The sequence below is a fragment of the Lygodium microphyllum genome, chromosome 16 (assembly GCF_053477565.2).
Source record: "Lygodium microphyllum isolate KBCC chromosome 16, Lygodium_microphyllum_v1.1.10, whole genome shotgun sequence".
Taxonomy (NCBI): domain Eukaryota; kingdom Viridiplantae; phylum Streptophyta; class Polypodiopsida; order Schizaeales; family Lygodiaceae; genus Lygodium; species Lygodium microphyllum.
Window position 1 is genome coordinate 78,925,127 of NC_141150.1, and position 24,888 is coordinate 78,950,014.

Consider the following 24,888-nt stretch of genomic DNA (forward strand, 5'->3'; position numbering starts at 1 on the left):
TTGCTTAGTAGGTGATTGTGCATACACTGCAAAATTGTACATGCTAGTTCCTTTTAAAGGAAGAAAGAAAGGCTTGTCTAAGATGAAGTATTATTGGAATTTTATCCAATCGAGTACACTGATGGACATTGAGAGGGATTTTGGATTGTTGAAGGAAAGGATTTGGATTCTCCTAAAATGCATAGACATGGATTTACTTAATATTCCTGACATTGTCATCGCATGTCTTGTGTTGCATAATATTTGCATACTACATGGTGAGACCTTTGACATCATGGATTGGGTAAGAGATACTGAAACAACTATCGATGAGAAACTAGTAAACCTTGAGGTAGGGACTAGAACAACATCAATATCCACTTTATTTGACGTTCGTTGTCGTGCCGCTACGTGCACATCGTGTAAAAAAATCTAGAGTGTGGCTCCCTTTTAGATTTAGAGAGCCAATGCCATTTTAGACATTAGTGTTAGTGTCCGTGGCTCAAAAATATTAGCTTTTAGACAAATTTTAATATTCTAGATATTAGCTCTTGTAAAAAAATCTACAAAACTATAGACAACTTCTAGATTAGGAGATGACATGTAAAAGAAAGCATGTAGCTTTCAGCTAATTTGAGAGGATTTTATGTAAAAAGAGAGATTAGCGAAACACTCTGAAAGTGGGAGATGAAGAAGGAGTGATCTAACAGGATTCTGGCTAGGTGTCTTGGTATTTAACTCCCCTTTTAGAGCCATTGGAAGGATCAAATTGGCGATCTGAGCAGCATAGAGGAAGGTATTATTTTGTACACGTTTTTGTCTATTAGAGTTATATTTTCTCATAATGCTAAAAGAAACTGACAGGCTTCATCTCTATTAGTATTCTTCTATATTTTCTAATTCTTTTTTTTGAAGTATTCTTCTACATCTTCAATCTCTTCGAACCCCTTCTCTTTTGTCTACTCCTCTCCTTGAATCTACATTCACCCTGTTGTCACTTATCTTCAAGAACTTAGCTTGAAACCTTCAACCCTTCTCTTATCTCTACCATCTCTGGAGTCTAAGCTCTTGAACCCCCATACATTCTTCTCTTGCCAAAACCCTTGTGGTGACCTTCAACCCTATGCGATGTGACATTGGTGAACCTGACGTGAAGGTCGGTGTAAGACAACTCCAAGATGGGGGATTTTTTAGGAGATACTCTACAACAATTGGTGTGCATACTGCAACAGACTCAACAACAACAAATCCAAATGTTACAACAACAACAACAAAGGCAAGAAGAAGAGAAGATTGTTTCCACAGCTATCAAGTCCCTAGAAGAAGTTGGGTATGAATTAAAACAATTTAATGGTCAAAATGTCTCTGTTTTCATTCGTTTCTATGTTGAGAAAATACTATTCTTTGGTGTACCGCAATATGCATGGAGCTGTTATTTTGCCAGACTAGCCAAGCATGGTCTTCAAGAAAGAATCCATGGTCTTTTCCAACAAGATGCAGATTGGGCTGCATTCAAAAAAGCCCTACACGAAGAAATCTTCTTAGAAGACTCTAGCCTTATGATGAAGAAATGTTTCAATGAATGGGTTGAAAAACCCAACAAAGGTTTAGCTATAACAGCTCTATACCATGATTTTGAAAGTAAATTTGGACAACTTGATGTTGAAGACCAGCAAAGTATGGAAGATCAAAAGATTGAATTATTCCTTAAGGCTGCAGATCCCACTGTGCAAGAAAAGCTTACTGATAGCCTAGAAGATGATACCTCCGAATCAGGAGTCAAGACTGCATGGACAGATGTTACTAATGCAGTTAACATGATTTCTTGAAGAGAGCAGATGCGACTAAGATTGGGCTCTACTTCAACTTCAACAACTCCATTGATGGAGCTTGTTCCACCTTCAAAATCCCCTATTCCTTTGACTAATCAACCAACGCTTTCTTCTTCCGTTCCTTCTAAAAATGATGTCATGGATGAAATTATTAAAAGCATGCGTGACCTTCATTTGAATCTTACAGAAATTAGTTCCAAAGTAGAGAAGATGGATGTCAAAGTTGAAGAACGAGGATGATCATAAACTCAAAGACCCATGAGAGAAGGCTTTAAGAGGTGCTGTATTTGGTGCGACAGCCAACAACATGACAAGAGGGAGTGTTCTGCCTTCCGTGAGGCTGAAGCACATAAGCTTGTCTTTTGGAAAGACAAAAAAATCCATGTAGCTGAAACTGGTCTTCCATTAGAGCCAAATTTTGGCAATGGTGGAATGAAAAAAAGATTAGAAGATTTAGCTATAAAGAATGCCTATGCAGAAATTGATGCAGCTACGTATGGGCTGCAAATTAAGCCAACTAAATCAAGTTTGAAAGCATGTAAAACTAATGTGCAATCTAAAGTATGGATGTAGGCACTAGATCAAATGGAACGTGGTAAAGCAACCAAAGAAGATTTGTTTAACGCCAGTCAGTGCATTCGAGGAATAACTAGTTGGAAAGAACCGATAGATTCTTTTTCCGCCTTTGCACATTTGGTTGACGTCAATCATAAATAAGTATTGATTGAAGAAAAGAGAAGAAGAGAAGATGAACTAGGGCCTTCCTCTTCTGGCCCTCCAAAACGGGTAACTAGAAGAACGCCTAAACAACCAAAGCTTGTTGAAAATATAACCCCAGATCAAGAGATGGAAGATGCGCCACAAACAAAGAAGACCGAAGGAAAGAAGAAAGGCAAGTAGCCAGGCTACAAATTGCAATCTGACATAGAATCTGTAACCGATCTCAAATGAGTTCTAGAATAACGAATTCTAGGAAGCAAAATTGAATTCACCTTAGGCGAAATTCTTGGAATTGGCAAACGTGAATTCCATGATGTAATTATTAATGTAATCAAAAGAAAAAGACAATATGTTGGTGATGAAGTTGAAGAAACAGTGCATGCTTTTTTGAAAGTTCTTCAAGTTTTTATGCAGGATGAAGATAAGCTGACTTCATAAGGAATTCATCTTGAAGCAGTTAAAGAATTAATTGCAGCAATTGAAGCTACAGATAAAGAAAACATGAATGTAAAAATTAAAGAAGTGAAAGCTGAAAATGTAATGGTCGGTTGTGTTGAGAGTGGAAAAAGACTGAATTTTTGACTGATTTTTGTTATTTTTGAGGAATGAATGATTGATTTTTGAGGGACTTAGAGTGATGTATGGTTGATAATGGAAGTGTTTGAGAGTGTTTTGGATGATATTGATTATGTTTTGGAAGTTCATGATGATTCTCAGTAGAGATATGAAGTTCTGTGATGTTCTGATAGGTTCTGTTGAGGTTCCGATTGGTTATGTATACCTTTTGTATAGCTTTTGTTTTGTTCTGATTTTCTTATGTATGAAGCGTGGATTAATGATTGATGAAGATTGAGATCTTTTGGAAGATTATTGAATAGTTTTTGATAGTCTGGAATGGTTTTAGTATGAGTTATGAGGTTTTGATGACCTTCTATAACCCTATGTAAACCTTTTGTAGAGCCTCTGTCTCTGTTCTGTCTCTACTTGTAACTGTTCTGTATCAGCTCTGGTACTGTACTGTAGTGTTCTGTAGATTTTCTGTAAGTGTTCTGTAGAATGTATGTGTGACTTTGGGAAAGTTTTCTAACTTTTAGAAAGGATGAATCTAAGTTCAAAAGGGCTAAAACAAATAGGAAGAAGTAGCTGCTGAAGACTGAAGATGTTGAAGAATATGGTTGATTCTATTAAATCTGTGGGAGATATCTACTATGATGTTGCATGAAGAATTTTTATTTTATTTGTTTTGATGATCAAAAGAATGAAATAAAAGCTTGTTGATGTTACAAGATAGATTTTCTTGCAGTAGAATCCCCTTTTCCTTGGTGTTCCTCCTGGGGCTCTAGGTTGGTCCAAACCAGTTGGGCACCCACCTCTCAAAAAAAAGGTCGTCTACAGCACATGCATGAGGAGGAAGAGGCTCGGTTCATTCCAAGCAATCACTACTCTCATACGCATTGGGCAAGAGCAACAATGGAGACAATAGTCAAAATTGGAGAAAAAGAAACACCATTTATTGCGCTCTTAGACCATGGCTCGGAGATAAACGTCATGGCAAGGAGTCTCTATGAAAGTGGCAGATGGCCCATAGATGTTGATCCAGGATGTCGAATGAGAGCTACAAACAACTATTCTAGAGAGTTATATGCTGCATGTCCTAATGTGCAGGTAACTATTGGAGACATAAAAGACACTTTTCACTTTTTTGTTCAAGACTCTTGTAGTTACCCTATCATTCTTGGGCAACCTTACATTTGTGAAGCTCGCTTGGAAACAAAAGCTCTTGATGATGGTTCTTCCTATGCTCGAATCCAAAGCAAGGATAATGAACGAGTTGTCCAATTTCTTACTCTGTGTGTTAACCATCATCGAAACAGAGATCGAAAACGTGATTATCCTGTGCCTCCTAATGCTCGAGAATTCTAGGGTTTTCGGGCTGCACTCCTATAAAAGAAGGCTATGGTAGTGCGTCACGTAAAAATATTGAACCTCCTTATGCTATATAAACTGTGTCTCTAGCAAATTTGTATGTATATACAGCCAATATTATGGGCTATTATAAGTCTCTTCCAGCCATGACTAAGGCTGCAAGAAAATATTTATGTCATGTAAAAAGGGAGCTAAAAACTTATGGCATGATGGCTGAAAATGAAGATATTTCGGGCATTTTTTTTGGACTGATTACTATTACTATTGACACATTGGCTGAAATATATGCAGGTATTCATGCAAAAAATCAGGCAAAAAATCAATCCATAGAAGTATGTACATCGGATTTTTATCAAACAATTCAAGAATTTGTTGAGCAGGAAGACATTGGTTTACTCAACAAGGTTGAAGCGCAAGTGGAGACAAAATACAAGATGGTGGATAAGAAAGTCAAACTTGTGGCAGTCCCACTTCCTGAAAGTGAAGGGTTGGCTGATAGGGCAACAAATTAGCCAAGTCTTCATGATCCTTCCAACATTGGTCACAAGTTCACATTTGAAAGTATAAAAGAGCTCAAAATAGGTGTAATGGAAAAGCTTTTGCATTTCAACCAAGTGAAATAGGCTATGTGGATCCAAATATTGTGGCTCCTATGGTCATTTTTACGGTCCCACATATGTCTTGGAATCTCAAGCCTATTCCTATTCCAAGGGCACATTTGCCCAAATTACTGGAACTTCTAAATGAAGATCAGAATGAAGATTTTAGAACCTTCTTCAGCACCCCACTCAAATCAATGGTTTATCTTGCCCAAGAAAAATGGATTTTTTTGATTCATTCAAGATCTACAGCTTGTTAATCGTGTCACAATCCAAAATGTTGGTTTGGGTCCAATTGTTGATGAGTTTGCTGAAGCTTTTGTAGGCATAGCGATTTATTCTATGGGTGACCTATATTCAGGATATGACCAACTTCAACTTTCATTAGAAAGCCGAGACATCACCACAATGAAGACACCTCTTGGATTGGTCCGCATGTGCACTCTACCACAAGGTGTAACAAACTCCGTAGCCCATATGATGAATGCCATGCACAAAGTCTTAAGGGACTTTATTCCACAACTTACTCTTCCATTTCTTGATGATGTACCTATCAAGGGATGTGAAGTCAATGAAAAGAATGAAGAGCTTGACGAAGATGGCTGCAGGACATTTGTAGTTAACCATATTCATGATTGGGAAGACAAGATTTTAACAAGGCTAGAAGAGGTACATCTTATCCTTTCTAGAGCTAAGTCGATTTTTGGAGTAGAAGAAGTCCTAGTGGTTGGTCATCTATGTGGCCCCTATGGATGCAAACCTTCTCCAATCAAGATAGATGCCATCAGCAGAATGTAAAAAAATGCACAAATGTTTCACAGGTGAGAAGATTTCTTGGCGCATGTGTATTCTATCTCATATGGATAGCACATTTTGCTCATGTAGCTGAAAATCTTTATCAATTATTAAGAAAATGCCAAAGATTCTCTTGGGATAATGAGCATACTCTCACTATGCATAAATTAAAGGAGTTGTTAATTTTAGCCCCCACTCTCAAAAGGTCTGATTATTCAAATGGTCAACCCATCATCCTTATTGTGGATACAAGTCCCATTGGGATAGGATGGGCTGTTGGCTAAGAGGATCTTTAAGGTAACAGGTATGTAATTCATTTTGTAGCAAAATTTCTCAATGAAAGTCAAAGAAGGTATGCACAAGTAAAAAGGGAATTGTGGGGAGTTGTAACAGCATTAAAGTGTGATGGTGAATACTTTATAGGTGCTTTCATAGTGGTAGAAACTGATTGTCTTCCACTCTTGGGCATGATTGCCAACTGTGACATTGCTATGCTAAGATGGATTGCATATATTAAATCTCTCAACCCCGAATTAAAGCATATTGCAGGAAAGGCGAATCCAGTTGTTGACATGCTATCACATGCAAGATATGATAATGAAGAAGAGCTGATGGAAGAAGATGAAGCTGAAGAATCTATACTTGCTGAATTTCATTCCATGGCTGCTGAAAATACCTTTTCAGTTATTGTATATACTGGTCCAAAGCTGAAAACAATAGGATGGACTAGAAGCCAACATCCTCATTGCATTGCTAAAGTTCTAGTTCATTTCCTTGAAGAATATTATGAAGAAGATTGGCTAAAGATCAGCCAATATTTGAGCACAATGAAGAAGAAGGAGACTTGGACTGATGAAGAGTTCAATCATATCAAGAGGAAAGATTATGGATTTTTTCTTAAAGAAGGACATCTATGGAAGCACGCAAAGAAGAAGAAAGGAGCGCTTGTCCAAGTTTTAGGTAACAAAAGATTGCAACAACAGGTAATGAAGGAATTTCATGAAAGCCTGTGGGTTGGCCATAGAGGCATATGGGAAACCTTTAGTAAAGTCAAAGAAAAATATTGGTGGCAAAACATGTATCGGGACATAGCACATTTTGTTGAAACCTGTTATGTGTGTTAAATGTATTCTATGGTTAAGCATCGAGATGGGTTACAACCGACTTATCCCTTGTCTATACATTATAGATGGGTTATTGATATTATAACCATGCCTATAGGAATATGGAATATGCGGTATTTAGTGCTTGCAAGAGAGGATCTAACCAATCAAGTTGAAGGCAAAGCCTTAACAACCAAATCCACTCAAGCTGTTTGTCATTTTTTGCTTGAAGAAGTGTTTTGTAGATATGGTTGTGTGGGTAAAGTAACTGCAGATAGAGGAGAGTTGGATGCTGATGAGGCACACAACTTCTTTGCTCAATTGGGTATTAAGTTGGCTTTAACATCAGCCTACAACCCCGAAGGCAATGGAAAGAGTGAGAGAGGTCATCAACCCATTCTCAAAGCTCTAACAAAGTCTTGTAGAGGAAAGATCAAAGAATGGTCTAAAATGCTACCTTTTGCATTATGGGCTGACTGGACTATTCACAGTTTAGTGATTTGCTATATGCCAGCTAAACTTATGCATGGACAACAACCAATTATGCCAATTGAAAAATCTATTCTCACATGGAGTCTTCTACCTTGGGAGGAAGGCATCAGTAGAGAAGAGTTGCTGATTTTGCGCATATAGCAGCTAGAAAGAAGGCTTGAAGATGTTCAAGCACCTTTTGAGAAGCTAAAGACAACAAGACTAAAGAATAAAAGAAGATTTGATAAGCGACATCGACTTCGGCCACCAAGAGCAATTCAAGAAAATGACAGGGTGCTTGTCTATGACAATATCTTAGACAATCAATACAATGCTTCTAGGAAGATGGTGAAGCGTTGGTTTGGCCCATATGTGGTAAAGGTTGTTCATGACAATGCCACATATTCATTGGCTAAATTAGATGGAACAAGTATGAAGATACCCTTAGCTGGAAAAAGAATCAAGCTCTTCAAACGAAGAGAAAGTTCAACATATGAGCTAGAAGACTTGAATATAATTCAAGAGCATGAAGACATATAGGAAGAAGAAGAGGCAGAAGATGAAGACATTGACATGGAAGAAGATACTTCTTCTGACACTACAAATTCGTAAGACTTTGGCACATGCCAGAGGATGTGCAGGTTAGGAGGGGGTGGATGTCGTGCCACTATGCGCACACCGTGTAAAAAAATCTAGAGTGTGGCTTCCTTTTAGATTTAGAGAGCCAATGCCATTTTAGACATTAGTGTTAGTGTCCATGGCTCAAAAATATTAGATTTTAGTCAATTTTTAATATTCTAGATATTAGCTCTTGTAAAAAAATCTACAAAACTATAAACAACTTCTAGATTAGAGATGACATGTAAAAGAAAGCATGTAGCTTTCAGCTAATTTGAGAGGATTTTATGTAAAAAGAGAGATTATCAAAATCGTGCGACACATGATTGCTATTTTCAAGCAGTGAACAACACTCCGAAAGTGGGAGATGGAGGAGGAGTGATCTGACAGGATTCTGGCCAAGCGTCCTAGTATTTAACCCCCCTTTCGGAGCCATTGGAAAGATCAGATTGGCGATCTGAGCAGCATAGAGGAAGGTATTATTTTGTACACGTTTTTGTGTATTAGAGTTATATTTTCTCATAATGCTAAAAGAAACTGACAGGCTTCATCTCTGTTAGTATTCTTCCATATTTTCTAATTCTTTTTTTTGAAGTATTCTTCTACATCTTCAATCTCTTCGAACCCCTTCTCTTTTGTCTACTCCTCTCCTTGAATCTACCTTCACCCTGTTGTCACTTATCTTCAAGAACTTGGCTTGAAACCTTCAACCCTTCTCTTATCTCTACCATCTCTGGAGTCTAAGCTCTTGAACCCCATACATTCTTCTCTTGCCAAAACCCTTGTGGTGACCTTCAACCCTATGCGCTGCGACATCGTGCAGCTCTACCAATGTTAGAAGGAGAGGTAGCCAATTGAGCACAGATTGACACGGATGATGTAGAGACCAATAGTATGGGTAAAGGTACTAAACATAGGGACAATTTGGCTTGAGTGATTTATAAGGAGCGTTATCATAGAAACATCCAAGTGGTTTTTGGTGATAGTGAAGATGAGCATCTAGGTAAACATGAGTAATCTATAATATAAATATGCAAATTCAGATTCAAATTCAGTTTTGTACAATTTTTCTTAGCAATTAAAAAAAATGTTCTTTAAAATTTATACTCAAAGTTATCACTAAAAACACTATAAGCGTTTTTTTTCTTTTTCGTGCACTCTGTTAAATGTTCTAAGATTTTTATTTTTTTCTATTTTGTGCACTTTGTTATTCTGATTGAAATTAATGTTATAAGAGTAGCAAATTTTGTGGTGTAGTAATGTCTCTATTCTATTTTGAAGTGTATGTAGTCCATAACACAATAACACTTTTGTGATTGTGTGAAATCCATATAACCAAATGTGATAGCAATTTTATAACCTGAATGTGTGTGGATTTTTAGTTATTTATTATCAATTTTGATGGTATTTATTATCAAGTTTTGTAACTTGATTGTGTGTGTTTTTTGGGGTATGCTTTAGGATAAAGTATTTTTATATGGGACTTTCTAGTTCAAGCTCAAAGGTAGGTCTTGAGAATTTACTTCCATTCATGCATAGGTTCTGATCAATTTTGATGGTTTTGGCATAGGGTCTTGAATGTATGCTCATTATGATGATACTTCTTTGGCATAGGGTCTTGAATGTATGTTCACTATGATGATAATGCTTGTGGTGTTGTTTTTACTTCTCTATTGTTACTTCTCTTGCATTACTTTCCTTCATAGTAATAACATTTTAAATGCATTCTCGCTATGATGATATTTCAAGTACTATAAGAGGTAAGATAGACTAGCATTAGCATGCAACAAGGGCACATCCATTGCAATAATGATGTCCAACTAGATTTTTGGTTGCTTCTTACTACATGTTTCTTGATGTAGTAATTTTTTAAATTGCTATCTTGGGCCAAAGCGCTCCAAAATTTCTTGTTGTTTGTTTCCTAGGTATATGCAAAATTGTGCTAATATGTTTTGTCGAGCACCATAGTTCTTGAATCCCCTAAACTCCCAAGTCATGATGAGTTGAGAGAATGTGACAAATCTCTTTCATAAGGTACAATAGTCAAACATCAAATTGTGGAGACCTTCTCATAAGGCTAGCAGTGTATTCATGAGCTCATCAAGCACTAGTACTACAATAGTCCAACATATCAAATACCTAGTAGAGTAGAGTTTATTTACTTATGGGTTACAAAGAAATCAAGCATTTTCTAGATAATTTATACAATAGAAATTACTTTGGGATTTCCATACTAGTGTCTATAGCATGGTAGCACAATCATGGTAATCTTGAAGTCCATAATTCAAGATACCAACATGAAGAATAGGAATTTCAAATATGCAAGCAAGATAGATAAACAACAAAAGAACATTACTGTTTATTCAATGTGTATGGATTTTCAACACAGTTGGCTACCTGATTACTTGCCAAAATCTAAATCATGCAATAGGTTGCGTCTCCCCATAGCCAGTGCAAAAAATAATAGTGAGTCAACAAAAGCATAAAAGGTGCCTTATCAGTAACATCCACTTCCTCTTTTTTTCCATGGGTGGCAATGGTCTCACTCACTTGCTCTCTACGGTGATGGATAAGCTATGGATGAGAAGCATAGAATCCTTTTGGTTCCACATCTTCTTGGGCAAACACTTGTACTTCTGAGTGGATTGTTTGCGGCATTCATGGTACTATCATAAAATTTTCCCAATGATGGGACCATTTACTCTTGTAGAACAATCATGTCCTCCACCTCCAAGCATAGTTTCTGAGGCAATGCCATGCTCTTCATTTGGTTCTCTTGCACAAACTTTAGGCATTGCAATGGTAGCCAAGGTAGCTCCTGTACTAGCAATTGATCAAAGCTCATCATATAATGCATCTTGTTGTCTCATATCTTCTGTAGTTGTTTTGCATGTACAAAGTACAAATACGCAATTTCTTAGAAACGATGGAGAGGGTATTTCTAATTGCTTTGTCTTTTCAAATTTCAAGTAAAAGCATAATGGAAAAATATCCTCAGCAAATAGAATTTTGCTTTAGAACATAGGACCTACATGAAGAGTATGGGTTGAATCTAGAAGGAAAGCTTTCAAAGGATCTCAGTGATTATGATTTGCCTCCCGATCAGTGGTGCCTGACAGTCTTCAAGTATAAGTACCAAAAAAGTTCAAAAATCTACCTGAATCATTTGCATCCACATTTGGTCGATGATTGTAAAATTTTGTATTATAAATTTTTTCAAGGCCCCTTGCATGTGATGAGTTGACTAGCATGTTTGTGTGGTGACGTGCTTATGAAAGATGCCATGCACTCACAAAAGACCCTAAAGGTCATAAGGTGGCATGGGCCCCCTTCAGCAAAGGTGTAGTGAATATGTGTTGGACTAGAATGGGAGGGTTAGAGAAAAAATTTGGATCATGGAGGAGGCTAAATGTTGCATCCCAAGGAGGTTTCCCCCATTCCAACAAGAAGCCTTGCATGATGCAAAGTGGTAGCAATATGTGCATAGAAATAGAGCATCTATACATAGGGCGAGTGGATGACTAAGTTCCTAATTTGGAGGCATGAATTGAAAGGATGACATGGAACTTGGGAGAGTTTTCAAGGCTAATAGAGCTGAAGGATGCTATCTAGCAAAAGGAGGACACTTTGCTAGTGTATGAAGGTAAATGAGGTGTGGCCAAGAGCATCATGGAGGATACTATTTCATTGGAAGTTGACATTCTTCAATTGTTGTGACAAGAAACTTCTCTCAAAGATGAAGAGATAAGGGATATGGAGGTTGAATTAGGATAAAGTAAACTATTCCTATGGTGACCTAGAGTTAGTGAAGACATTCAAAGGCTTAAAAAAGAGGTTGTAACATGTCCACCTGTCTACTTGTAGGACACGTCTTAGCAGCCCATCGGGAAGAGAGTCCAGAAAGCGCCGCACAGCACTCCCATGGAATGTCACGGGGTTTGCGATCTAGGTCTTCCCGAGTCTGCCATGAAGCGGAAGCATTCCGGCCATTCCTACTTAGGACCGGACTTGAATCAGGGTTCTCCTAATGGTCAAGTTCCTAGAAGGTAGCTAGCATCGAGCCCATGACGAACTACTTTACGCAGAAACATCATGGTCAAAGCCAATTTATACTACACTTGGTTCAAGGAGAATGGGAAACGAGAGGGATGCGAAGCTCGACCTCTCTACCCGTAAGGCATAGTCCCATTCCGTAAATCGGGACTCTAGCTCTATAGATTCTAGGTCATCGTTTACCTTGCTATCAATTTCTTTGAGAAAAGTTCCTGGCCAACCGGGACCACCCTTCTGTAGGATGGAACCATGGTCACATCCTCCGCACTTTCCTCAATTGCTTTAGTTATCTAATTACCTACCACATTTAGTTTGACACCTTAGCCAATTAATCACTGGTTCCTTCACGTAACTTAAGCATTGACATAGAAAAACAATGTCGAGCAAGTTCCTTTTCAACAATTGATCTTATTTATCAGTCTTTGGAATACATCATATAATCCAGCCCGAAGGCTATTCCATAATCCGCCTGAAGGCAATTCCAGCAATCCTCAGGGATCTCTATTCAAGGTTTTGGCCCGTAGACTAGTATGCGAGCCTCGAGATCCAATCTCGAGTCACGTTGGCCCCTTGTGCGGGGTCGGGAGGCAAGGGATTTACGACCCCCTTGGCACCCAAGCGTCCTCCTGCTCCAAGTAGCACCCAGGAAGAGACCTCTTGCAGCGAGTTCGGTCCATGTACCCGGCGTGGCTAACAACCCCCTTGGATAGGGTCAGGCAGACAGACGGGGGTAACTGATGCTGCCTCTCCCTCCTTGCTTTCAACCTGAAGCATTAGTTATTTTTCAGCATTAGTTCCTTGAGCAAAGAAGTACAAACAGTGCTCCTAAGTGTACAAACACAAGCATTCCAGTGGTCGTTTGTATGGCCAATTGCTAAGGTGTGAATCCTTCTCTCCGAATGCCTCTAGCATTCGATTCGGGATCAATTGTGACTTGGCAAGATCCCCAAGGGTTTCGTAAGATAAGTTGCTTGTTTACCTTTTTATCCTTGGGTTAGGGTTTATACCCAGTTAACCCAAATTGTTTCCACCTTACGTTTCCTTAAATTAAAGACAATAAATCCTGGGCAACCTCGTCGCCCTAACTTGATTGGTCAATTGCTTGCTAGGCAATTCATAATTACCCTTACTTGGCAAATCAGCCTCACAGAAGGGTGATGTAGCAGGATGTCTACTCATCCTCTAGAAAATTAGGTGTGTACTTAGAACCCGCCAACCCTTGTTCTAAGGAGTGGCAATACTATTTTGTGATTTAGACACAAAACCATGCGACGTTGCAACTTGTTGCACGAGATAAGTGTCGCACCTATCTTATGGGATTATTTCTCCCATCACACGATATTTCTTGGTCAAGAATACCTTTGGTCAAGATGTAGGGTTTGGGAGTCCTCTTGACCCAACCCAACCCTAACTCTACTAGGCCGATAATGTCTTGGCCCTAGGGTTTCTAATTTCCTTGCGAAAATCTAGCATTTGGTCATCCGATCATTAGGGTGAGGACCCTAGATCATTCTTGCATGGGCATTTAGCTAACCCTAACATTCCGTGAATGTGGGTAGGATCTTTGGGGATTGAAAATATGAAGTTGATTTCCCTAGTGCGATACTAGGCAGAATTTTATTGCGGCTTAGCTCTACCTAGCGCATTGAGGTGATTATCATTTGAGTTACACAATTGCAAGTGATTTACCTAATTGATTAATTTGTCTTGCGACAAGAGGTGATCTTTCCTTAGAGATGCAAATACTTTTCTAAAAGATGTAAATAACTGCAAGATATAACATTCCATGCAAATATGCGATTCATAGAATTTTTCCTTCTATGCAGCTATAAGTTCTACAATGATCGTTACTTTTCCTTGCCTAAACTATAATGATTGAAAATTTTAGAGCTAACTCATATAAACCCTACGTTGATTTACATAAAAAACTATGCTTATAAACCCTTCGTTTAATGAATTGAATTCAGGCTTTAATGTGAAAATGCATCCTTTCCTAAATACAAACTTTGATGAAAAAACTCCATGCATGAGCGAATGCCATGAGACCATTAATGATTTAACCCGTCATTTAGTACTTAACCGACCTAAAATGTCACCATCCCTGCATGCAATTTGCAAGTTCACAATTTCTTATTCACGCAATTTAACCCGAGAGCACGTGGATTTGACCAATGGTTGGGGGAGGACGATGATGAGGATGGTGATGATGATGTTGTTGATGATGGGGGTGGTGAGGCGGCAGCGGGCCAGGCGGCAACAGTTGGCGGCGTGAAGGCGGATGGTGGCGGCCTGGGGCAGCACGATGTCTTCTTCTCCCTCCTATAGCAGCACGGCTCCACGACCTCTCTTCCCTCTTGTGGAGGGGAGTCATATAGAATAAAGGGGGAGGGGATAGCCACCCATGTGGCTTACTTGCATGCCTCCTCCCCCCATGCTTTTCCAACGCCACACCCACTCCTCTCACACTCCCTCTCCCCTGCCATGCATCGGTTAAGGGGGAGGGTTTTATAATAAAAAAATTTGCACTAAATTATCCCTTATCCTTTTGCTTTTCCCGTGAAGGGTGTTCCCGTGTGGGCTTGCGATTTCAAGCCACGGTCTTCCATACACGACATGGACTGGAGTTTATTAATGCACGTGGTGTCAGGTTTGTGGGAGAGAAGGAAGGAGTCTCACTTGTAGCTTTCTTGCTTGCACAATGGGGGAATACACACAAAGGTGGAGGCTGAAAACAGTTTTCCTGTTCTTAGTTGTGTAAGCCAAAAAAACTCTCATACAAAGAAATGGAAGAACCCTATATATGGGTCTCAAACCAAAGACAACTAACTAAGGTGGCATGCTAACTGAGCCACGAACTAGAGTAGATAAGGATAGCTGTCATCTAGCTATTATTCATGGGCGGTGTACCAACCGCATCTCCAACTGACAAGTCGGTGACATAAATGCACAATAGTCACCCTGGCATATCACGAGTGGAGCTCGATATCTCAACAGTCCCTCTCGAGCTCAATCCCAATTCCTACACACCAAGCAGGTCTCTGAACTTGCGCAACTTCTCTGCGCCCAATGCCTTCGTGAATATGTCAGCTACCTGATCCTCTATGCTGACATAAACTAGATCAATAAGACCTAGTAAAACCCTCTCTCGCACATAGTGATAATGCATCTCAATGTGCTTTGTTCTAGCATGATAGACTGGGTTATTTGCCAAGTGTATACTACTCATGTTGTCACAATAAATGACAACTGGCCCATCTGTAGGCTGATGCATATCATAAAGTAGCTTATGCAACCAAGCTACCTCACATGCAGCCATTGCTGCACCCCTATACTCAGCCTCTGTGCTCGAAAGGCAACTGTAGGCTGTTTCTTGCTGCTCCAAGTGACTGCAGCACTCCCAAAAGAGAACACATATCCACTGGTAGATCGTCTATCAGAAATACTACTAGCCCAATCAGCATCAGTGTATCCATGTAACTGTATCTGAACCCCAGTCTCATAAAATAGTCCATACTGCAATGTGGACTTCACATATCTGAGTATGCATCTAGCTGCATCCAAATGTGGTTTCCTTGGAGCCTGCATAAACTGACTTACCAATCCAATAGCATAGCTCAAATCTGGCCTGGTAATAGTCATATAAATCAAACTTCCTACTATGAGTCTGTACATAGTAGGGTCTTCGAGAAGCTCACCTGCATCTGTGCTCAACTTCACATTCTGCTCCAAAGGAACTGAAATAGGCTTACAGCCTGTCATCCCATATTTGGACAGCATATCCAATCCATACTGCCTCTGCAAGAGCCATATCTCACTTGGTGATCTAATCACCTCAATGCCCAAGAAATAATGCAGCTCTCCCAAATCCTTCATCTCAAACTTTTGCTTCAATAGCATTTTCACATGAAGGATATCTTCATCATTATCACTGTGATAATCAAATCGTCAACATAAATGACAAGCAGCATAATACCTTTCTCTGTTTTTCTCACATAAAGTGAGAAATCTGCCTTGGAAATTTGAAAGCCAATAGTGACAAGATATTGTCCTATCTTGTCAGACCATGCTCTAGGTGCTTGCTTCAAGCCATACAAGGCTTTCTTCAACCTGCAAACAAACTCAGGATGAACATCATGCACATAACCTGGTGGCTGCTCCATATAGACCTCTTCTTGCAAATCACCATGCAAGAAGGCATTCTTTACATCCATCTGATGTAAAGACCATCCCTTTGATGCAGCCATAGCAATGACTGCTCTTACGATTGCCATCCTTGCAACCGGACTGAATGTTTCTTCATAGTCAATGCCATATGTTTGTGCATACCCCTTGACTACTAATCTTGCCTTGTATCTGTTCACAGAACCATCTGCGTTGTGCTTCACCTTATAAACCCACTTACAGCCAATTGCATTATTATCTTTAGGCAAAGGTACCAACTCCCATGTAGCATTTGCTTCCAAGGCATCCATTTCTTCATCCATAGCTTTCTCCCATTTTTCTTTTCCCATGGCTTGCTCAAAAGAAGTGGGTTCTAGTTCTTGTATCACTTTGACTATATATGCATAGTTCACCGTGAAGGGCGTCTCAACCTGAGACAATGCACTCTTGCAATTTCCGATTGTGCTACCTGCAGAGATCTGCTCCCAAAACAGAAAATGAAAGCAACACTGCTCCTCTTACCAGAACACCGCGAACCTGGCTTGCTTTCTTGAGCTCCTTACCACGAATAAGGCTCTGATACCATGTCAGGATTGTGGGAGAGAAGGAAGGAGTCTCACTTGTAGCTTTCTTGCTTGCACAATGGGGGAATACACACAAAGATGGAGGCTGAAAACAGTTTTCCTCTTCTTAGTTGTGTAAGCCAAAAAAACTCTCATACAAAGAAATAGAAGAACCCTATATATGGGTCTCAAACCAAAGACAACTAACTAAGGTGGCATACTAACTGAGCCACGAACTAGAGTAGATAAGGATAGCTGTCATCTAGCTATTATTCATGGGCGGTGTACCAACCGCATCTGCAAACTGACAAGTCGGTGACATAAATGCACAACGGTCACCCTGGCATATCACGAGTGGAGCTCGATATCTCAACACGTGGAGGGAGCACTTAGCTACCAACATTTATCGATGCGGGAGATTATTTTGAACTGTTTTTTGCGTGTGGTGTGCAGGGTCTAGGGTCACTTAATATTTCATTACGGAAATATTACATTCTCTCCCCCTTAGAGGAATCGAGATGTCCTCATCTTGAGAGGAACTGGGGGTATTGTTGGTTGAGAGTACTTTTATCCATCCAAGTGGCATCCTCTTCGGAATAATCTTTCCACTGGACGAGGTATTCTCTCAAGGTTCTAGATCTCAAATGCCTCTTCCTAACATCTAAGATCCTGTCAGGCCGTAGCTGAAGGACTCCTTGGCTAGGCATTACAACTTGGTGATCATCAAGCACGTGACTAGGGTTAGACACATACTTTTTCAATAGACTGATATGGAATACATTATGGACTTTTAGGTTTTCAGGGAGTTGCAGTCTGTAAGCATTAGGCCCTAGACACTTGAGAATCTTGTAGGGTCCACAATACCTTGGACTTAGCTTTTTGCATTCACCCAAAGATAGGAAACTCTTCTTTGGACGTACGCGAATGAAGACCATATCTCCTTCAATGAAGGATCTGTCTTGCTATTTCAAGTCCGCGTAAGCCTTTTGTCTGTCCTTGGCGGCTTGGATGTCCTGTCTTATTGACTTGATTTCGTCATTTGTATCTTCTAGCATCTGTTTTGAAGCTTCAACCCTCAAGGTTGGATCTGAAAAGTTTAAAGGACTATGACAATCATGCCCATACAATGCTTGAAAAGAGGTCATCTGAATGCTTTTTTGGTAAGAAGCATTGTAGGCAAACTCAACCAGTGGCAAATATTGAATCCACTTTTTGGGTTTGCGAAAGCAGTGTGCCCTTAGCATATCCTCAATGACTTGGTTGACTCGCTTTGTTTGACCATTGGTTTGGGGATGGTAAGATGTATTGAAACAGAGTTGAGTCCCAATGGCCTCGAAGATAGCCCTTTAGAAGTGTGATGTGAATAGTGAGTCACGATCACTAATGATTCTTTTGGGTAACCCATGCAGTTTGAATATTTCCTTGATGAATAACCTTGCGATGTCTGAGGCTTTATAGTTTGTCTTAACAGGGATAAGATGTGCAACCTTGGTGAGCATATCAACCACAACCATAATGGAGTTGTATCCTCCCTAAACTTGGGGCAGGCCAACAACAAAGTCCATACTAATGGATTTCCATTTCATTTGGGGAATGTCAAGTGGTTGCAATTTCCCTGGCATTTTGGCATGCTCGGCCTTAATGCATTGACAAGACAAACATTTCATGACATATTTAAGAACGTCACCTTTGAGACTTTCCCAATAATAGCTTTTTCTAACCACATTGAGGGTCTTGGCATAGCCAGGATGTCCTGAAAAAGGGGAGTCATGGGCTTCCCAAAGTATCTTCTGCTTGAGTGATTGACTTTCCGGTATACATAATCTTCTCCTATAGTAGACAAGTCCACTATTGATAGAGAATTCTTGATAGTTTGCCTGTAGCTTTGGGTCTTGATCCTTGATGGGAATCTCCCTTAGCAATTTTTGATAGGTTGGGTCATGGCATGCCTCTTCTCTAGCTAGCTCAAGAATTGGGTTGTTTGGGATGGATACCTTTGTGGCTAGAGATCTGGCCTTTGATGGATCTTGCAAAATCAGAGAATTAAGAAATGCCTTGCGCGACTGAGTGCATTGGCAACTACATTCTCCTTTCCAGGCCGTTATTTGATCTCAAAATCATATTCCTCCAGTACTTCAATCCATCGACGTTGCCTCATATTGAGCTCATTCTGGGTAAAAATCCATTTAAGACCTTTATGATCCGTCACTAGGGTAAACTTGTTACCTAGCAAGTAGTGTCTCCAAAGCTTGAGAGCATGGATGATAGCTAACAGCTCCAGATCGTGGGTAGCATAGTTCCTTTCATGACTCTTTAGTTTCCTTGAAGAGTATGCTACAGGATGACCTTCTTGCATAAGCACACATCCTAAGGAAAGTGTGCTAGCATCAGTTATCACTTCAAACTCCTTACTAAGATCTAGAAGTTTCAGAATAGATGCTGATACCAAGCTTTTCTTTAGTTTGTCAAAGCTGGTCTGTTCAGAGGGTGACCATACAATTGATACTTGCTTCTTCAGTAGATCAGTCGGAGGCACTGCAATCAAGGCATAGTTTTCGATAAAGACCCTGTACCATCCTGTTAATCCAAGAAAACTACGTATTTCTTTGATAGTTGTTGGTGTTGGCCATTCCAGAATGTCTCTGACCTTGGCCGGATCTACTGAAATTCCTTCCGCTGACACAATGAATCCTAGATATTCAATCTGTGTTTTGAAAAATTCACAACACTTCTTCTTGGCATAAAGCTTGTGTGCCCTCATTGTTTCAAGAACAATGTGGAGCTGGGGTTCATGATCTTCTTCCTGTTTGGAGTAGAATAGTGTATCATCAAAGAAGACGAGTACAAAGTCATCAAGGTAAGGCCTAAAGATATCATGGATTAACCTGTTGAAGGTAACAGGAGCATTTGTCAGCCCGAATGACATGACTAGGAATTCAAAGTGTCCATATCTTGTGCTGAATGCCGTCTTTGGGATATCTTCTTCCTTGATCCTTATATGATAATATCCTTACTTGAGATCAATCTTGGAGAAGATCTTCGCACCTTGAAGACAGTCAAGAAGTTCATCTATTCTTGGAATGGGGTATTTGTTCTTAATGGTTGATTGATTCAACCCTCTGTAGTCAATGCGTAATTGAAGCGTTCCATCTTTCTTCTTCTGGAACAACACTGGAGCTCCCCATGGTGAACTGCTAGGAAGGATGTAGCCTTGGTCTAACAGTTGGTTGAGTTGCTCCTTCAGCTCAATTGCTTCCGGGATGGACATTCTATATGGCCTCTTTGCAATTGGTGCAGCTCCTGGCGCTAGCTTGATTTTGTGATCGACTTCCCTTTGAGGAGGAAGCTATGTCAGCTCTTCAGAAAATACGTCTGAGTATTCCTTTAGCCATGAGGGTTCTTCCCTAGTCTCCTAACCTTGATCTAGCTTATTTAGCTTAATCAAATAGACAGGTATCCCCTTTCTAACTCCTTTTATTATCCGAGATGCTTTGGCTAGTTGAATTTTTGGCTTCCCAACCTCTCCTTGAGTTGTGACCAATTCCCCTTCAGAATTTCAAAAGGAGACTTGGCCCTTCCCACAGTGAATGTGGGCATCATTGGGTATTAGGCAATCCATTCCGAGCAAACACTCGTGGACACCTAGGTTCATAACCCTGAATCTGATCGAAGTCGACTTTCCACCCAGTAGGAATTTCACATTACATTACATGCCCAATTCATCTTCTAGCCAAGTGATTTAATCACTTCACTCCGTTACCAACACTTACAACCATGCCAGATAGTCATTGATAAAAAAAAGTCTATTTCATTCATATGGACATAGCCCTTTCGAGTACATTTATTTTGAGAAGGTGGTACAAGCTGATAGATTAATTTGGGGAGAATAAGATTATGTTACATTCAGCTACGGGAACTGAGTAATAGTATGGATTGGGATCATGGATTTTCAAGAATCGATAGGTCATAGGAAGCTTGGGGTATCCTTCCTTTTGATACCCGTTCTTCTCATAACATCCCAACACCTTGATTCTATCGGTAGGGTTTACTCGAGTCACTTCCTCGAACACATACTTGTTGTGCTTGACCTTTTGACCGCCGACATGTAGGGTTGCATTTGCGTGAGCCTCAACAAAGATGAACAGCTTCACGATCTTTAAGTCCTCCATCCACTTGATTCTCTTCAAGTTGGTCCAAAGGTATGCAAGTCGGTGGGCAGCTATGTAATAAATTCCTAAATCACCCGTCCATCTCTGTTCCATGTACAAGGGTGAAGGATTGTAGATGCGGTCTAGGATATTCATAATATCGAACCTTCGTCGATAATTCAAAGCACGCATTGCAGTCATAAACATAACCTGGAACACCAAGAACTTATTCCATGCTTCGCAACTCTGCAGGCCAGTATCGATAAGTAAGTAAGGAAATGTTCTTAACATCAACATTTGCTCTACTTCTCCTCATTAAGTTTCCTTGTAAATATTAGATCCTCATTGGTTCGCTCTGATACCAATTGTAACGTGTCCACCTGTCTACTTGTAGGACACTTCTTAGCAGCCCATTGGGAAGAGAGTTCAGAAAGCGCTGCCCGGCACTCCCATGGAATGTCAAGGGGTTTGCGATCTAGTTCTTCCCGAGTCTACCATGAAGCGGAAGCATTCCGGCCATTCCCACTTAGGACCGACCTGAATCAGGGTTCTCCTAATGGTCAAGTTCCTAGAAGGTAGCTAGCGTCGAGCCCCATACGAACTACTTTACGCAGAAACATCAGGGTTGAAGCGGATTTATACTGCACTTGATTCAAGGAGAATGGAAAATGAGAGGGATGCGAAGCTCGACCTCTCTGCCCATAAGGCATAGTCCGATTCTGTTCCCCTAACACAACATAAATTGGGACTCTAGCTCTATAGATTCTAAGTCATCGTTTACCTTGCTATCAATTTCTTTGAGAAAAGTTCGCGACTAACCGGGACCACCCTTTCGTAGGACGGACCCATGGTCACATCCTTTGCACTTTCCTCAGTTTCTTTAGTTATCTAATTACCTATCACATTTAGTTTGACAAGCAAAAACAACTTCCTTAATTAGCCAATTAATCACTGGTTTCTTCATGTAACTTAAGCACTGACATAGAAAAACAATGTCAAGCATGTTCCTTTTCAACAATTGATCTTATTTATCAGTCTTTGGAATATATCATATAATCCAGCCCGAAGGCTATTCCATAATCTGCTGGAAGGCAATTCCAGCAATCCTTAGGGATCGTTATTCCAAGTTTTCGCCCGTAGACTAGTATGTAGGCCTCAAGTTCTAATTTCGAGTCATGTTGGCCTCTTGTGCAGGGTTCGGAGGCAATGGATCTACGGCCAGAGCCCCCTTGGCACCCAAGCATCCTCCTGCTCCAAGTAGCACCCATGGAGAGACCTCTTGCGACGGGTTCGGTCCACGTACTCGGCGCGGCTAACAACCCCCTTGGATAGGTTTAGGCAGATAGTTGAGGGTAACTGATGTTGCCTCTCCCTCCACGCTTTCAACTTGAAGCATTAGTTATTTTCCAGCATTAGTTCCTTGAGCAAAGAAGTACAAACAATGCTCATAAGTATACAAACACAACATTCCAGTGGTTATTTGTACGGCCAACTGCTAAGGTGTGAATCCTTCTATCGAATGCCTCCAGCATTTCGATCCGGGATCAATTGTGACTTGGCAAGATCCCCAAGGGTTTCGTAAGCTAAGTTGCTTGCTTACCCTTTTATCCTTGGGTTAGGGTTTATACCCAGTTAACCCAAATTGTTTCCACCTTACGTTTCCTTAAATTAAAGACAATAAATCTTGGGCAACCTCGTCGCCCTAACTTGATTGGTCAATTGCTTGCTAGGCAATTCATAATTACCCTAACTTGGAAAATCAGCCTCACAGAAGGGTAATGTAGTAGGATGTCTACTCATCCTGTAGAAAATTAAGCGTGTACTTAGAACCTGCCAACCCTTTTTCTAAGGAGTGGCAATACTATTTTGTGATTTAGACACAAAACCATGCGACATTGCAAATTGTTGCACGAGATAAGTGTCACACCTATCTTGTGGGATTATTTCTCCCCTCACACGGTATTTCTTGGTCAAGAATACCTTTGGTCAAGATGTAGGGTTTGGGAGTCCTCTTGACCCAACCTAACCCTAACCCTACTAGGCCGATAACGTCTTGGCCCTAGGGTTCCTAATTTCCTTGCAAAAATTTAGCATTTGGTCATCTGATCATTAGGGTGAGGACCCTAGATCATTCTTGCATGGGCGTTTAGCTAACCCTAACATTCCGTGAATGTGGGTAGGATCTTTGGGGATCGGAAATATTAAGTCAATTTCCCGAGTGCGATACTAGGTAGAATTTTATCGCGGTTTAGCTCTACCTAGCGCATTGAGGTGATCGTCACTTGAGTTACACCATTACAAGCGATTTACCTAATTGATCAATTTGTCTTGTGACAAGAGGTGATCTTTCCTTAGAGATGCAAATACTTTTCCTAAAAGATGTAAATAATTGCAAGATATAACACTCCATGCAAATATGTGATTCATAGACTTTTTCCTTCTATGCAGCTATAAGTTCTACAATGATCGTTACTTTTCCTTGCCTAAACTATAATGATTGACAATTTCAGAGCTAACTCGTATAAACCCTACGTTGATTTACATCAAGAACTATGCTTATAAACCCTTCTTTTAATGCATTGAGTTCATGCTTTAATATGAAAATGCATCCTTTCCTAAATATAAACTTCGATGAAAGAACTCCATGCATGAGCTAATGCCATGAGACCATTAATGATTTAACTCGTCGTTTAGCACTTAACTGACCTAAAATGTCACCATCCCCGCATGCAATTTGCAAGTTCACAATTCCTTTCCATGCATTGCGATGATTTGGACATGACCATGAATTTAATTCATAAGTGCATCATGCGACATAAGCTCCATCCTTCTTAGCATGATATCATCTTCTAAGTTATGTATTATACATTCAGGAAGATTGCAACTACCCTTGTCCTCACGGGAGTGCGAGCAATTCCAAATATTTGACATGCACTAAACTTTGTAAAGAGAATAAATAAATGCATTTATAACTTCCCTAGGAAAATTAAACATGCTTAAATGCATTATTTCATGCAGAATTTTTAAGAACCTGAGCATTGAGGTTCGGAGTGTTGTCCACACGTGTGCTCGGGTTGGAAGCTCCCGCGTGTGCTCCTCTCGCCATTTTCTTGGGAGCCATTGACGAATTAAATCTCGGTTCAGAAACTTCCTCTTGGCTCTCTTTATGCGTTATGAAGCTCTTTCTACCCGGGGTTCTCTTCTTCTGCGCAGGAATGAGCCTTACAGTTGTGGGTTTTGAAAAACCCGAGAGCATGAGTGAATAAGGCTTAAGGAGGCCTTTAATGGAAGCTTCCAAAAAGAAGCTTCTAAGCTTCTGAGACAGAAAATGACATGGAGAGAGAAGATGAGGATGATTGGGAGAGGACGATGACGAGGATGGTGATGATGATGTTGTTGATGATGGGGGTGGTGAGGTGGTAGCGGGCCAAGCGACGGCAGCGGGCGGCGTGAAGGCGGATGGCGGCGGCCTGGGGTAGCACAACGTCTTCTTCTCCCTCCTGTAGCAGCACGGCTCCACGACCTCTCTTCCCTCTTGTGGAGGGGGGTCATATAGAATAAAGGGGGGGGGGGGGATAGCCACCCACGTGGCTTACTTGCATGCCTTCCCCCCCCCCCCCCCCCCCCCATGCTTTTCCAACACCACACCCACTCCTCTCACACTCCCTCTCCCCCGCCAAGCATCGGTTGAGGGGGAGGGGTTTATAATAAAAAAATTTGCACTAAATTATTCCTTATCCTTTTACTTTTCCCATGAAGGGTGTTCCCGTGTGGGCTTGCAGTTTCAAGCCACGGTCTTCCATACACGACACGGACTGGAGTTTATTAATGCACGCGGAGGGAGCACTTAGCTACCAACATTTATCGATGCAGGAGATTATTTTGAATCGCTTTTTGCATGTGGTGTGCGGGGGTCTAGG